Raw genomic sequence first — 13,193 nt, 5'->3', positions numbered from 1 at the left:
CACACACACACACACACACACACACACACACACACACACACACACACACAAAAAGATCGAGAAACTCCAGAAAAGAAGGTTGAGAAACTACTATAAAAATCAGTATTGGTTCTCTTTATTTAAAATGGTAGAAGCTGCAAAATAGCAAATCTTGCCCCCTCTCCCCACTCCCCTGGCATTTGCTGGAATTGGAAAGATGTACCCTGGTATATGCCAAAGTACATGAACACCGTGCAGCGTATTTCCATGTATGTCTTGAGTTTGTAGGATAGATTTGTGGGGTTCAGAGATTATTTGATTATTTGAGATTATTTATAACTGCAAAAGATATTCTTGTATGTAGAGTTAAAAGGAAACAAAATGAGCAGGTTACAGTTATACAGCAGTCTGTTTGTATAAGTAGGTTGTAGTAGCCTTCAAGGTCAACTTCTAAATCAGTAGCAACATATCAGTGGGGGAGAGACATTTATCTAGTGCTAATCCACAGGATCTGTCCTTTATGAACTCAGGAGTCCCATTTAGATATAGAAAGCTAGTTTGGCTGTGGCTTGCCAAGCCACATTAAGCAGCTGTGTAAAATGAATTTAAATGGCATGCATCAGAGTAAAATCACTTCCACTGGGGCAGAAAATCAGTGTTACCTAACCAGAGCTGGATGATCAAGATGTGAGACGCTCAGTGAGTTATACCTCGTCCTCTTCCTCATACAGAACACCACCTTTTTAATTTAAAAAAAAGGTAAAGAAAGATTAAAAGAGAAAGAGAGATGGTTGAGGAATGTTCTAGGTGAGCGTCACACAGTTTGCATGAGCATTTGACCTGACCTTGCAACCTGCCCTGTATTATCCTTGGCTTATGTCCTGCAGCCTACAGAATGCTTACTTTTCCTATGAAATGAAACCTTATGATATGTTAGTCCCTGTCATGTACTCAGCCTAGTGTTTTCTGAATGAAAACTGAGATGCTGGCGGTAAAGGAAGGAGAGATCTGTCCAAGCCCTTTGTTACTAGCAGCAGCCATGATTTCAGGAATCCATGTAGCCCAGAATGTTTCTGCTTGGCCTACATAACAACTTACAGTAAGCAGTACAAAATAACTCTCTAGTACTATATACAGTTATTTCCCCTGCCTTCGGGAAAGTAATAGGGAGGGATTGCAAAGAGGTATCTTCCTTTTATATCTCGGTTGGCTTCAGAAAACAGGTTATTATCACGATAGGAATTCTGCATTAAGGATCTGAATCATGCTCGGTGAAATCAATGGAAAGACTACCGGTGACCTCAATGGGCTTTGGATCAGGCTCCAAAGGATTGGGGAGCTGGGAGTGGTGAATGCCTTTGAGGAAGAGAATGCTCTAAAGAGTTAAGTCTCTTTCTCAAGTTACAATTTTAAAAGACCTGATAGTGTGGATAAAAGGAGTATGTTCAGGTGTGTGCAAATCTGTGCAATTGTCATAGATGGATTCAATGAACTCACTATAAAAATGAACTTACATCTTTAGACTTTCTCAACTGGACGCACATGCGAGAGTTTAAAAAGGCAACACATAAATTTTCATGTGTCTGCTAAATTTGTGTTCCTCAATTTGTGGGTGCCCAACTTGAGATACCTAGGGATTAATTATTACAGGTGCTCAGTACCCATGACTCCCATTGACTTCTGCTGGAGAAGTAGGTACTCAGCACTCACAAATTGAACCCCACTTGTTTGAAGTTTGGCACCCAAAATTAGTGCAGGATTTTGACACGTGTCAAAAGCACTTTCAGAGTATCTCTGCTGTCAACTGTGTCATTCTGAGTAAATCTGCCTTGTTGGGAAATGTGTTAACTTATAAATTCATAATACGATTTTTTGTTCAGACTGTTCTGATCGAGCAAGAGTTTCATTTCCTTGCATTTAGAGGAATTTTTTAAAATGATAGGCTTTTACTGAATTGAGCATTTGGGAGCTATTTATAACCTCTGGTCATTTTAAAACTGCTATTTATACATATACTAAGAGAGAGCTGGTTAATTTCCTCCTTTCCATCACCCCAGCTGGTGTCCACAGGACATAAGGCAGATGGTTTATTCTAAGAGTTACATAGGAAACTAAAGTGATACGGTTTCTTTGATCATCCCAACAGAGACCAGAAGTGCCACTGCAGTAGGGTAATACGTGGTCTTACATTGGGTTGATATGCCCTTTACATGCTTTAAAATGTGGTTCTATTCCAAAGCTGCCTAGGGGTCACCAACAGCATGAATTGGACACAGTGGAGTTACACAGGTATAACAGACAGCTTAATATCGCCTGCAGGCTCTTTGCTGATGATGCAGAGGAAGGAAAGAGCCCAGATGAAATCTCAGGTCCCAGGATGAGTTTTCAGGGCTGGCAGTCACAACAAGCCTGTGCTTAATTTTACTTGTAAATGGTGTAACTTTGATTTGGAAATCCTTGAGACACAATAAACATGGAACCACACAATGTTATTCTTAGAATTATTTTTTAGACTAGTATCAGAGGGGTAGTTGTGTTAGTCTGGATCTGTAAAAAGCGACAAAGAGTCCTGTGGCACCTATAGACTCATGCGTCTGACTAAGTGGGTATTCACCCACGAAAGCTTATGCTCCAATACGTCTGGTAGTCTGTAAGGTGCCACAGGACTCTTTGTCACTTTTTTCAGACTAGAACTTCCATAGAGTCCAAGACCAGAAGGTACAATTGTGATCATCTCATCTGACCTCCTGTATACCACAGGCCATAGAACTTCCCTAAAATAATTCCTAGAGCAGATTTTTTAGAAAAACATGCAATTGTGATTTTAAAATTGCCAGTGTGGGAGAATCCACTATGACCCTTGGTTGTTCCAGTGGTTAATTATTCTCACTGCTAAATATTTGTGCCTTATTTCCAGTCTGAATTTGTCTAGCTTCAACTTCCAGCCATTGGATCATGTTATATCTTTCTCTGCTAGATTGAAGAGCCCATTGTTAAATATTTGTTCCCCATGTAGGTTCTTATAGACTGCAATCAAGTTCATCCTTTAGCCTTCTCTTTTTTAAGCTAAATTGATTGAGCTCTTTGAAACTATCACTACAAGCATGTTTCTTCTTTGAGTAGTGTCCCTATGGGTGCTTCATTTCAGGTGCACATACACCTCTCAAGCCCTGGATCGGAGATTTTCCATTAGCAATGTCTGCTTGGCCTGTGCTTGCGCTCTGTACAACCTCATCTATCTCTGCAACAGTATATAGGGCTGTGCAGGCAAACCACCTACAGTTCCTTCTCTGCTACCTCGGCCTGAGAGGGAGTTCTAGCGTGTCTGCCTCTTGTGTTCCTCAGCGTGTTTTGTAGTTGTTTAGTTAGTTTAGTATTTCTAGTTAGAATTAGTTGTTGTTAGTATGGAATTAGTTAGCTAGCTGTGAGAGGTTTCAGTTTTTCTTCTCCCCCATTTTTTCTGAGGAGCTTATTTGGCCTGGTTGGGCATGCCTGTAGAGCCCTGCGCAGATACACAATTTATATCCATGGATGAGGGTAGCCACGAATATAAAGTAGATATCCGCGGAGCTGCAGGACTCTAGTGACAGACAACAAGCAAGACCAGCAGGGCCATGGCCAACAACCGGGGCAGGAACTGCAGCATCAAAAGCAGCAGCATGTCGGGCCACCGCATGCAGGAGCCAGTGCCCAGCCTAGGCAGCTCCTCCGGCATGGTTGTAGCGATCCCAGCCCTGCCCACTGGAGCAGGCACCAGGCTCACCAGCAGCTGTGCCTGGTCATGCTACTGTGTGCAAGGGACAAACACCCCTCCCTGTCCCTCTTCAGGGATCCTTCTCACGAAAGTCTGCTATGTCAGGAGATAAACCATCTCCTCAGCATAGAAGCCATAGAACCAGTGCCCACACATCTAAGAGGTAAAGGCTTCTGCTGTCACTACTTTTTGATATCAAAGAAGATCCATACTAGACCTCAAGAGCGCTCAACAAATTTATCAAGGCGCAGAATTTCACAATGGTCACTTTGTCAACGGTTATTCCAGCATTAGAGAAAAGAGATTGGTGCTCAACACTCAACCTCCAAGATGCGTACTTCCACATTTTGATTTTACCGAGTCACAGACATTATCTCAGGTTCAGACTAGGCCAAGACCACTACCAATGCAGAGTACTCCCTTTTTGGCCTCTCATCAGTCCCCAGGGTATTCTCCAAGGTCCTCTCAGGTAGTGGCGGCCCTCTTACGCTCTCAGGGCATAATGATTTATCCTTACCTGGACGACTGCCTTCTCAGAGCACATTCCTTCACAAAAGCCCAGCAAATCATTCAGACCACACTGAACCTGTTCCTGTATCTGGCCTACAAATCAATGCACAAAAATCAATATTAACGCTGATACAAAGGATGGAATTCATAGGAGTCGACCTCAACTCCATCCAGGCGAAGGGGCTCCTCCCACATCACAGATTTTTCACCGTTCGAGACGGTGCAATCCAGCCCTCAAATTTCGGCCAGACACTGCCACCAAGTTCTGGGGTATATGGCTGTGGGCACATCGGTTATAGCTCATGCCAGACTGCATGAGATCCCTCCAAGTGTGGTTCGGTTCAGTTTACAGGTCGAACAGAGACTAATTTATATGAAATGTGGAAGTCATCTTGGGAGTGAATTTCGGATGTGGTCTAAGAGTGACTTTGTTGGGGAAGAACACAGTGAAGGGGGATGCGCCATCAGAGCCACTATCTCCCCTATCCTTCTTGCTTAGGTGATGGCGATCAGGAACACCATCTTCATGGAAAGATGTGTTAAAGAATAAGTGGCCATGGCTTCACATGGCAGTCTAGTCCATCCTTCATATGCTCGATGTGAGGAGAGCCTTGAACTTCTATTTAGACAGGACAAGAGCTTTGAGAAAATCTCTTGAGACTTCCTCTCCATTGTAGATAGGTCAAAAGGTACAGTGATTTCAGCTCAGGGACTCTCCAAATGGGTCTTGAACTGTATCTTCTCTGTTACCAGATGCATAATGTAGCACCCCCGTCTTCAATATGCACGCACTCTACAAGATTGGTCTCCACTTCCATCGCCTTCTCCAAGGGCATCCCTATATCAGAAATCTGCAGGGCGGCTCCATGGGCATCTGCACATACCTTTGCAGAACACTATACTCTCCTGGGAGACTTGGCTGCAGACACCAGTTTCGGTGCCACAGTACTATCATCTGTAACAGACTCGATGCCAATGTCCCAGCCTCCAGGGGTGGGCACTCCTCGGGAGCCACCTACCTTGTGCAGTAACAATGGTTCTTCGAGATGTGTCCCCCGATGGGTGCTCCACAACCCGCCCTTCTTCCGTCTACTTTGGAATTCTTGTTAGTGACTCTGCAGTAGAGAAGGAACTGAAGAGGGTTCACCCATGCACGCTGGTTAGCCTCGTGACAGGCGAGGAGCAGTGCATATACGGGCTGAACGGACACTGCTAAGAAAGTTTTCTGATCAGCAGCACAGGGGCACAGACACACCTACAGCAGAGCACCTATTGGGGGACACATCTCAAAGAACCATCATTACTGCACAAGGTGAGTAACTTCTTCTCCTGTATATATTTAGTATACAGTATGTGTATTCTACGCATATATATTTGACACACACAAACCTTCCATCAGCATTTCTCCAGTGTGGTGTATTTATAATTCATATTTCATGTTGTTGGTGCCAGCAAAGCACTTTTTCCATATTATTTTCTCCACCGCCTGGATAATACAGTACTACTGATGGACTAGAAGCCACTGGTGAGGAAATATAGTAATGGACATGATGCATTAAAATGTCAAAAGGGAAAAAATGGGAAGGAGGGGAAGAGGAATACACTTTAAAAAAAATCTAAATTACAAAAAATATCTATCTTCTGAACATTTTAAGTCCTAGATACAGTGAGTGTTGCCATAATGGTTTCAGATATTCAAAGACAGGAATGTTGTAACTACATTGTCTGCCAGTTTAACCCTTTTGATCTTGGAATTTAGGTTTACAATTATAATCATGATTTTAAAAAGCACACTTGTGACATGCAGTGCTTACAAGCAGAAAGGTTTAAAGTGCTGCAATAAAACCTCTTTTTATTATGCCTGGGGTGAGGTGTAGGGTTTCCTATTGTTTCCTATCTTCCTCCTGAACTTGGAGGTGCTGTTTTTCTCTACTGAGAAGTGTTGTGGAGTTCAGGGAGGTTAAGTACTCATTCAAGTTTCTATGCTTATTCAAACCAGGCCATTTTTAGATGTGAGGCTGCCAGCTGTGAAATCCCCAGAGTAAACTAAGCTAAGACAGCAACTAGTAGCTGTAATTGGAGCCAGCACTGGGGGCATTTCATCTATTGCCTTTGAAATAGGATCCTATTATAGAAAGCATCCTTCTGCCCAGTCATCTGTCTGGCAGAATTCAATTTTTCTTTTTTTTTCGTTTCAACGGATAATATCCATGTTTATTTTTAAGCATTTTTTACATTTTTATTGATTTAAATTTTCAGTCACACAAAAAGTATTTTTTCCCTATTTTAATCTATTTAAATGTTCACAGTTGTGGGACATTGTGGGGGGTCAGACATTAATTATTTCATGGTAGTGGACACTGAGATGCAAAAAGTTAAAGCTTTATAATGGTTAACACACAAATTGTCAACGTCACATGAAAATATACAAAGTAAATAGCTTTACATCAAACTCTGAGTTCTCAAGCAGCATTTTCCTTACTTTGCCCATCTGTAATTATTATCAGTAATCTATTAGCATCGTTGGAATATTTTTTCATCGATTTGTGCGTGAGCAGTGAGATCGATGTTTACCGACATTTACTGACAAAAATCTAATCCTCCCAAGCCAATATAACATTTATATACAATTATTGTGTAAGACGAAAGCTGCAAAGGAGCTAGTCTTACTGAATTTCAGAATATCCACAACTCTAAAACTTCAAGGTGTTTCATCCCCCTCCAAAGACTCCCAGACTTTTGATTTCCTAGAGGAGCCTTAACAAATCTAGTCAAAATGAGCCCCGCCTTGCTTTCTATTAGCACTGCTTGGATACCCAAGCAATAAATTTCAGTCAGGGAGACTGCATTCTGCTTCCAAAAAAAAATCCTCCTACAGTTTCAATTGGATGTTACGGTATTTGCTTCTTGGCCTAAACAGTTGTGTAGTGTTCCTGTGAACTGTTAAACATCTGCTGCGCTCCACCTCAAAGTTGGCTGCATTTCAGTGTTTTGGTGAAGTGATTTCTGTGTATACAAAGTTTCTAAGTGACTTTGGGATCAAAGGAAAGATATTAATGATAGTTGTAATTGAGCTTTCTAGCTGAGCTGCTAAACCAAGGTTGATGGATTTTTCTTTAAAGACCTTGCCCCTCCTCCCTCCGCCAAAAATAGTCATTTACTTCCAGCTGGCGCTTTTTTTCTTTTTTTCCCCCCCCCCCCTTCAAGTGAACTTCCTTTGCTCATGTTTTGCATTTGGGAGCAGAACCATATACAGGTTTTTCCTGAAGTAAGATATTTTTCAGAAGGGGTAGAGTATAATTTAGCTGGTGTATACTTGTTAAACTAAAGAGAGGCAGGAAGTGTCTCTTTTGCGATTTTTATAAAGATATATATTATAAATCATCTCAAATTGCAGATAAAAATGTGTAATGACAGCAGAAACTTCACACTGAACAAAATTATTTGTGTACTGGAGTGAGGGGAATACATTTTTATCTGGAATTTTGTTTTACTGAAAAGCAAATCCATCATTTTGGAGTCCTGGGTGTCAGCAGGCTATAGATCCCACACAGGAATATGGAACCAATGATTTAGGGAGACTGTTTTTTGTTACTCATCCATCAAATGGACTGCTGTATGCTGTTCATGCCATTAGAGATCAACCACAGATCTCAGGAATAAACAGTCCTTCCCTCCTTTGAAAGTAACCATTTTTAAATTGTCAGAGCAAGGGTATATTGGGCAGGGAAGGGGTGATTGATTCTCTGATAGTGGCTCTGAATTTTCAGAAATCTCAAAGATACTTTGATTTGATTACTGTCTCACTTCCAATTTTGGCTTAGTCCCTTTAGTTATTTAGAAAAGATGATTCCCTCTATTGGAATTATAGTTCTGTTGAAACAGATTTGCAGTATAGGAATCTATCTAGCTTAGGAACCTGCTGCCTCTGAACTGGATTTAATGGGAAACACAAATTAACTTCTGCTTTTAATGGAGAGATATTATCTTTTATCGATGGAATACTGAGAATACAGTGCTTCATCGATTGCTTTTCTAGGACAATCACAAAGCTTGGCCTCTTCAGGAGAAAGGGAGATGTCATTTTGAACACTGTTTTTGAATGATCAGGAGTATTTCAAGACCCAGATAACAAGCTTTCGTAGATAAGATCAGTCTGTTGGCCAGAGAAACTATTGCTTTGCATCATTACCTTAATCTGAAGAACAGGAAGAAAATGTGTGTGATGTAGATGGGGACCATGGGAATCAAAACAGGGTGAAGAGTCCCTCGTTCCTAGTGGGCAGAATGGAAAAAGTGAAAGAATGATCAAGTCTCATTGTGACCTGACACGTGCAATGTGCAACTCGTACAGCAGAGAGAAAAAAGGAAGGGTCTTGTACTTTGTTAACGGAGTTGACATACCAAGGATGTTCAGGGGAGGTTAAAAGAAAATAATGCCTTTCTCTTAAACTATAAACCTTTTGCAGCACGGACTCTCTTCCTATGTAGAATGGTGGAACATCAATTTTTATTGGGACACTAGCTGCTAATATAAGATAAATATTAATAATAAAGACATAAATGCAGCTAATTCCAAAGTATAAGGGGTTACATTTCGTATGTTATGGGAGAGCTACCCAACTTCTCTCATCTACAGCTGTAGGTGTGTCTCTGTGTAATGATGATAGCAGATGCACTGAAACTGTCAAACTGTTCCTCTGACCTCAGTGAGTTTCTGGTGTCTTTTAAGCAAAAGATGCAGGAAGAGCCTGCTGGGGATTTGTATTGACATATGCACCGTGTCACTAGCATGAGAATGTCTGAATGCAGAAATCCTGAGGCTGATAATTATATTATTATAACTATTATTTTATTATTGGTAAAAACTAAATAGCCCCAGGCTGTTGGGCAAAAATGCTAGTGGAAATCCTGCCCCTCTGGAAATCCCTTTTCAGGACCTGCTGTCTTGCATTGCTCTCCCTTGCCATGTTGCTGCACCCTGCTCTGTTGTGTTCAGTGTGCTGGGAGACAAAGGACATTTACTCTGAAAATCCTGAACTCTGAAGTGCTGGCATTAAGTGATCAGGATTTTAGTTAGTTGCCAGCACAGTGAGCTCAATAGAGCTAGGCAGTGCTCAAAAGTGATGCAAAAATGCGACTGAGCCATCATAAAATTTTGGTGGATGGAAGTGTGAGAATCACAGTGCAAGATCAAAGTGGCAGAGGAAGTTGAGGATCCTGGATTCTTTTTGTGGCAGTAATACGTGGGGGGAAATTGGAACAGTTCTTCAGCAATTGCACATAGGGAAGTGTGAAAAATTCCATGTCTGTTTCCCTTTGTTTATATTTTTAGTGCACACATTGGTGACCTTATGGCTGTTAAATGCACCAGGAACAGATTCTCACCTGCTTTCAAGTAATTCATTCTGGAATTGCAGTTCACAGGGCATTCTGCCTTTTTAATAATGCTATTTATAAACGTACACAAAAATAGAAGGTACATAGTGAGAGAGTCATATGAGTCACTCCTAATTTTGGTTTCAAGTCAAACCAGACTAAACTAGCCCTCTTAGCATTTTGATTCAGCTTGACTGACTCCTTTCATTCCCATACTGTACAAGACAAGTTGGTTTTTCCAACAAACCAGTTCACTTGAAAGTGGGTGGAGCAGGACCTTGCCTCGTGGTTGTAGTGGAAGTTCGGAGCAATGGCAAGCACAGAGCCAGGATTCAGGTGCCAAGCCAAAAAAATCAGAAGTCAAGATCAGGAACACCAAGCTGAAGAATAAGCCAAAGTCAGGGTTGAGAACCCAAGCCAGAGGTCTCATAGACTCATAGACTTTAAGGTCAGAAGGGACCAATATGATCATCTAGTCTGACCTCCCGCATGATGCAGGCCACAAAAGCTGACCCACCCACTCCTGGAATAATTCTCTCCCTTGACTCAGCTGTTGAAGTCCCCAAATCATGATTTGAAGACTTCAAGTCGCAGAGAATCCTCCAGCCAGCGACCCCTGCCCCATGCTGCGGAGGAAGGCGAAAAACCTCCAGGGCGTTTGCCAATCTACCTTGGAGGAAAATTCCTTCCCGACCCCAAATATGGCAATCAGCAGAACCCCGAGCATGCGGGCAAGAATCTCCAGCCAGACCCGCATCGACCATTGATATTAATTACCTGGGATGGTACGTTATAGACCTATTGACTAAAATCACGTTATCCCATCAAACCATCCCCTCCATAAACTTATCAAGCTTAATCTTAAAGCCAGAGAGATCTTTTGCCCCCACCGTTTCCCTCGGAAGGCTGTTCCAGAACTTCACCCCTCTGACGGTTAGAAACCGTCGTCTAATTTCAAGCCTAAACTTCCCAACGGACAGTTTATATCCATTCGTTCTCGTGTCCACATTAGTACTGAGCTGAAATAATTCCTCTCCCTCCCTGGTATTTATCCCTCTGATATATTTAAAGAGAGCGATCATATCCCCTCTCAGCCTTCTTTTGGTTAGGGTAAACAAACCAAGCTCCTCGAGTCTCCTTTCATACGACAGGTTTTCCACTCCTCGGATCATCCTAGTGGCCCTTCTCTGCACCCGTTCCAGTTTGAGTTCATCCTTTTTAAACATGGGAGACCAGAACTGCACACAGTACTCCAAATGAGGTCTCACCAGCGCCTTGTATAACGGAAGCAGCACCTCCTTATCCCTACTAGTAGGGATAAGGAGGTGCTAGTTGGTCGGGACAGGGCGGAGAGGCAAGGGTTAGGCTGAAACAGGCGGGAGTCAAGGCAGGAGTGGGGCTGGAACAAGGACTGGAAGCAGGCTGGAACAGGAAGCAGAAGGGAGAGCAGGGCAAGCGCAGTTGCGGGCGTGGTACTCATTGAGCAGTTGCTGTGCTGCCACAGCTGCAAGGCTCAGTTAGCAGGCTGCTGACCACCCTGCCCTATCAGGAAGCACGACTATTTGGAGAAGGCTTGTTGGGCCCAGCTGAGCTTGCTGGGTTGTCTAGCATCCAGCTGTGCTCCTGACATTACTGTTCGGACTACAGAATCCCTCTTTGTCCCATCGCACGCTCCACTTGTGCCAAGAAATGTATCTCCTCCTAGTGCTGACATGTTATATCTCATAGGGACAGTAGACAAGCAGCTGTCTTTAGAACTGCAGTTTAAATCCACCTTGTCAGTAAGGTAGCCAGGGGTCACGAAGAGAGCATAGCTTCAATGTGATTACAAGCCATTTGACTTGGTCAGCTTTTCAGCAGTCCCATGTTCTCTGTCACTGAGCATTATGTTGCGTTTATCTAATACAGGTTGCAGTTGTCTACAGATGATTTAGTTTATTCTTAGACTAGAAAATATAAGAGTAGAAGCCTCAAAGCACATGGAAGAAAGGTGTATAATAAAAATATTTTGGGAAATCATTGTGAGATAAAAATTAGTGGCTAAATCCTGCAGTCATTCCACTAAATGTTGGCACATGTTTAAAAAAAAATAAAAGACCATTGTTCACATGGTGCTTTATGCAAGGTTTGTCTACACGGTAGGATAATATACATTAATAATATGTTGCACAGCAATTGGTTCATGTAGATCTTGCTGGTGCGCACTAAATGGTCCCTAATGTGCTTTAACATAGTCCTGTTTTAAACAGCGTTAGGTTTAGGGACCTTCAGTACACACCAGGAGTATCTATGCAGACCAATTAAAGTGCAACACATTAGTGTGCTTTAGAAATCACATCTCTGTAGTACGCATTGCTGCACCATGTAGACAAGTCCATATAGCAATACCACAATAGGATTATAAAGTCAAAGGACAATGCATTTAGCTAAATACACCCATATGTGATCAGGAGCAAAGGAGATTAGTGATTTATTTCTGTGGGTTAGTGCTACATGTGTCTTGTTTTGTTACCTTGGGTATCTCTCCTTATGGCCATATTTTCAAAAATGTCCTCTAATTTGGGTCTTCAGCTTTAGAAATCTCAGCCCTGCTTTTCAGACGTGTTGAGCACCTGCCTCTCCCATTAACTTCAATTGGAGTTGTGGATGCTCCGCCCTGAAATTCAGGACTTCTGTGTCTACAGCTGAGCACCAAAATTTGAGACCATTTTTGAAAGTCTGAGTCTTAATTCTGCTTCTCATTTTTCCTTATCTGTAACACTGGGATAAAGAGACATATCCCATTTTGTCAAATGCTTAGAGGTATGTAGTTGAAAAAGCTAAGTAAATGCTATGTGGTGATGATGTTAATATTCATGAATTAGATTTGCATCTTTCTTTGCTTTTTCAGACTTTGATGTAATGTAAGTAATGCCACTACAATTCACTTGGCTTTAGATCCCAATGGGAAATGAGTAGGTGGCCAATGAGGTGAACCATTTAGCAGCAAAAATTTCCTAATTTGGTGACAGTAGCCAGTAAATTAAAGATAAACACATGTAGCCACAATTTTCAGACGTACCGAGCAGCATAGCTCCAAATCAGGCCAATAGAGAACTGAATTCTGGGTTTATTTTCCTTTTAGGTTCACATCTAAATGTAATCTTGAATGATAATAACGTTTATAGGAGATGCTGGGTACATTTTTCCCTATGATGGTAGCAGATTATTCCACATTTCAGTGTTGCCTTTCATGCATGGTGATTGAGCAACTTGGTGTGGGTTGATTCCACTGATGTGGTATCAGTACATCCTCACTGGTACTAACCTACATGCTTTTGTCATTGATATTTCATAATGTTTCTTCACTGTCATCTGCATTTCAAAGCCATGACCCCTCCTTGCCCACCCACCCACTCAAGCATACACTTTTCTTTTCACTCCCGCTCCTGAAAAATGAATTTTATCAAAAGTCTTGTCTTGGTCTCAGCACCCATCACACCAGAAAGTTTCTTGTTTTGTTTTGTTTTTAAATTATTATTATTATTGTAACTCAGAGTTTCTCCACTAAACAAGGGAAGGGACAAATACA

At 41.9% G+C, this 13,193-nt stretch overlaps 1 protein-coding gene across 8 annotated transcripts in view; it reads left to right on the top strand.

Moving 5' to 3' along the window:
• ARID1B (AT-rich interaction domain 1B) overlaps positions 1 to 13,193 on the top strand; it is a 402,254-nt gene that overhangs the window by 325,939 nt on the left and 63,122 nt on the right. The window lies entirely within an intron of this gene.

This window comes from Terrapene carolina, unplaced genomic scaffold (assembly GCF_002925995.2).
Source record: "Terrapene carolina triunguis isolate 2854851 unplaced genomic scaffold, T_m_triunguis-2.0 Scaffold85, whole genome shotgun sequence".
Lineage (NCBI taxonomy): Eukaryota > Metazoa > Chordata > Testudines > Emydidae > Terrapene > Terrapene triunguis.
This window is presented reverse-complemented; position numbering and strand designations above follow the sequence as displayed.